The 3,751-nt window shown below is 49.6% G+C and overlaps 1 non-coding gene across 1 annotated transcript; it reads right to left on the reverse strand.

Moving 5' to 3' along the window:
• Positions 1–1,377: 1,377 nt before the first annotated feature.
• Positions 1,378–1,449, reverse strand: TRNAA-CGC. Its single transcript has one exon. It is a non-coding gene; the product is annotated as a tRNA-Ala (tRNA).
• Positions 1,450–3,751: the final 2,302 nt, after the last annotated feature.

Below are 3,751 nucleotides of genomic sequence, written 5' to 3' on the forward strand. Positions count from 1 at the left end.
TGATGGATAAACAGGAGCCAGCCAGCCAGAAATATGGAATATTATCCCTTTGGAAAATGGACCCTGACAGGGCTCTTTTTGTAGAAAAAGCCCAGCAGGAACTCATTAGCATAATAGGTCACACCCAACAACAGGAACTCATTAGCATATTGGGCCACACCCCTGACAGCACAGCTCATTAGCACATTAGGCCACACACCCATGTTACCAGAAGTGTGGTCATCCAGCCACACCCACCTTTTGCTTCTTATTCTGTTTACCTTGTTTGTTGTCAAAACCCAGAGCTTTTTTTGTAGCAGGAACTCCTTTGCATGTTAGGCCACACACCCCTAATGTAGCCAATCCTAATGAGTTTCTGCTGTTGGGTGTGGCCTATTATGCTAATGAGTTCCTGTTAGGCGTGGCCAACTCCGGAGCCAGCCGGAGCTCCGTTCCTGTGCGTTCCTGCCCAAAAATAGCCCTGGACCCTGACCTGGATAGCCCAGGCTAGATCTCGTACGCTAAGCTGGGTCGGCCCCGGCTAAGATCCAATTGGGAGACCTCCAAGGAATACCAGGGTCATGACACGGAGGCAGGCAATGGCAAACCACTCATGAATGTCTCTTGCCTTGAAAACCCCATCCAGAGGTCTACATAAATCAGCTGTGACTTGACGGCAAAAACCCCCAAGAAATCCCAGTTCAATTGCCTTGTTTCTTGGATGTCTTGTGCTGAATTAAAAATATATACATATTGTCATCCTCTTTGAATGTCCATGAGAAAGGCCGGCTATAAATGGAGTCGCTAGATAACTAAACCTCCTAGAATATGTTTTTTTGGATGCTGCACTACCGTTTTAAATAACACTCAGCACTGAAATGGAGCTCTCCGTGTTCGAAGTCCTGTAATGGGCTTGGCAGGCAATGGCAAACCACCTCTGTTTGTCTCTTGCCTTGAAAACCCTGCAGGGTTTCCATAAGTCACAGATGAAGCTGACTTACACTGAACCAGAGCCTTGGTCCATCGAAGCCAAAACTGTCTACTCAAACTGGCAGCCGCTCTCCAGGGTCTCAGGTGGAGGTCTTTCCCATCGCCTCCTGCCTGGTCCTTTTTAACTGGAGATGCTGCCAGAGACTGAACCTGGGAATTTCTGCATGCCAAGCAAGAGGCTCTTCCACTGAGCCACAGCCCCTCTTTACAGCTCTCCACGGTCTCAGGCAGAGGTCTTTCCCATCACCTCCTGCCTGGTCCTTTTTAACTGGAGATGCCGGGGATTGAACCTGGGACCTTCTGCACACGAAGCAGATGCTCTTCCACTGAGCCATGGCCCCTCTTTACAGCTCTCCAGGGTCTCAGGCTGAGGTCTTTCCCATCACCTCCTGCCTGGTCCTTTTTAACTGGAGATGCCGGGGATTGAACCAGGGACCTTCTGCAAGCGAAGCAGATGCTCTACCCCTGAGCCACAGCCCCTCTTTACAGCTCTCCAGGGTCTCAGGCAGAGAGGTCTTTCACATCACCTCCTGCCTGGTCCTTTTACCTGGAGATGCCGGGGATTGGACCTGGGACCTTCTGTGTGCCAAGCAGATGCTCTTCCACTGAGCCACAACCCCTCTTTACAGCTCTCCAGGGTCTCAGGCGGAGGTCTTTCACATCACCTACTGCCTGGTCCTTTCAACTGGATTGAACTTACGACCTTCTGCATCCAAAGCAAGAGGCTCTGAGTCACGGCCCCTCCCCGATATATAAATTTGTGGGCCCTGTTTTGACACCACACACGGACAGCACTCAGCTCAAATTATGATGGGCTGTTGTTGTACATTGACGTGAAGCTGCCATAGTGAATCAGTCCCTCAAGGTCAATGTTGTCTACTCAGACTGGCAGCAGCTCTCCAGGCAGAGGTCTTTCACATGTCCTTTTCACTGGACATGCTGAGGATTGAACCTGGGATCCTTTGAATGCAAGGCAGGGGCTCTTCCACTGAGCCACAGCTGCAACTTGATGGGGGTAAAGAAACAATCTGAGGCAGGGATGAGATATGAACCTGCAGCACCCCTGGAGTTCAACTGCCTCTATGCTAGGTCAACTTTTCAATCGCCCTCACCTATTCGGAGAGTTGGAGGAGGAGGAGGAGGAGATTGGATTTATACCCTGCCCTACACTACCCAAAGGAGTCTCAGAGCGGCTTACGAACTCCTTCCCCTTCCCCTCCCCACAACAGACACCCTGTGAGGTACAAGAAGAAGAAGAAGAAGAAGAAGAGATTGGATTTATGGCCCAACCTTCTGTACCCGAAGGCAGCTTACACTCTCCTTTCCCTTCCCCCTCCCCACAACAGGCACCCTGTGAGGTAGGTGGGGCTGAGAGAGCTCTGACAGAAACGGCTCTTTTTCAAGAACAGCTCTTATCAGAACTATGGCTTGCCCAGAGCGATTTGGCCGCTGCATAAATTAGTTTGCTCTGGAGCCCCTCCTTCCTAAGACAAAAACGTGCGAGCCGGAGGCTAAAAAACTGTGAGCTAGCTCACACTAACTCAACTTAAGAGGGAACACTGCCTGTGAGGTAGGTGGGGCTGAGAGAGCTCTTTCGAGGACTGCTCGTGAGGGAACAGCTCTGAGAAAACTTGTGACTGGCCCAAGGCCACACCAGCAGCTGCATGTGGAGGAGCTGGGAATCAAATCCGGTTGTCCCAGGTTAGAGTCCACGCTCCAAACCACTGTGCCAAACTGGCTCAAAAGATACCCCGTGTTACTCTTCGGAACCAGATCCACCCTCCCTTTGCTGAATAGCAATTCCGCATTGCCACTGAGTACGCAACTCTCCCGACTCCCCCCCCCCACAGTTCTCATCACCCCACCACAAGAACCATCCTGTGTATGCAATAACTGCTATCAGAACAGGATGAGATGCAGGAGACAGAAACTAAGCCCATACACTCCCCTTGACCTACTTTTCGCGAACTGCTGATTCCACTGAAAATCCTGTCTCCTTTAGAAGGGCCACGTGGTTTTCTTTCTAGGACTGAAACTCCCTTATAGTGAATCAGACCATCACTGAAATATTCCATCTCACCGCCGCGCCTTTATGCTGGCCCGCTTAAATGTATTTCCAACGATGGTAACTCTGGGAAGATTTGGAGGCCTTCCTTACTCAGATTGTCTGTGCAATTCTGGCGAAATTGAAACCTTAGATCATCTGATGTTTCGCTGTCCCCACTGGACTCAAGTTAGAGGCACTTCTATCTCTCCTATTCTTACGAAGATCATGAATCTTCCCGCGCAACCTTGGGTGCTTTCAGTACTGTTATCGGACTCAAATGCCGATGGACTGATAACAGCTAACGTGGCGCGGTTCCTGGCTAAGGTGGCTGCTCTCAAGAAACATTGAAAATTTCAGCACTTCTGAAAACTCCGACTTTTAATCTTCGGATGATTTTAGTCAGTTGGCTCCGCCCCAAGTGTAGTTAGGTAATTTTTAATCTCTGGGCTCAGCCTGGGTTTTATGTGACTGTGATTATGTACCTTGACGCATGTTATGTCTATTTTATGTACCTATTTTATTCCCCTTTTGTATCCTCTTGGTCAAGACTTAGGTCATATAGACCTGTAATAAATTGAAATTGAAATTTGCTGCCAGAGGCTGTAGTGATGGCCACAGGAATAAGTAGCTTTAAAAGGGGATTAGATAGATCCATGGAGGATGAGTCTATCAGTGGCTACTAGCCATGGTGACTGAGGGGAGCCTCCACATTCGGAGGGACTGATCCTCTGAATC

The sequence above is a fragment of the Gekko japonicus genome, unplaced genomic scaffold (genome assembly GCF_001447785.1).
Source record: "Gekko japonicus isolate JY-2015 unplaced genomic scaffold, Gekko_japonicus_V1.1 scaffold1885, whole genome shotgun sequence".
Lineage (NCBI taxonomy): Eukaryota > Metazoa > Chordata > Lepidosauria > Squamata > Gekkonidae > Gekko > Gekko japonicus.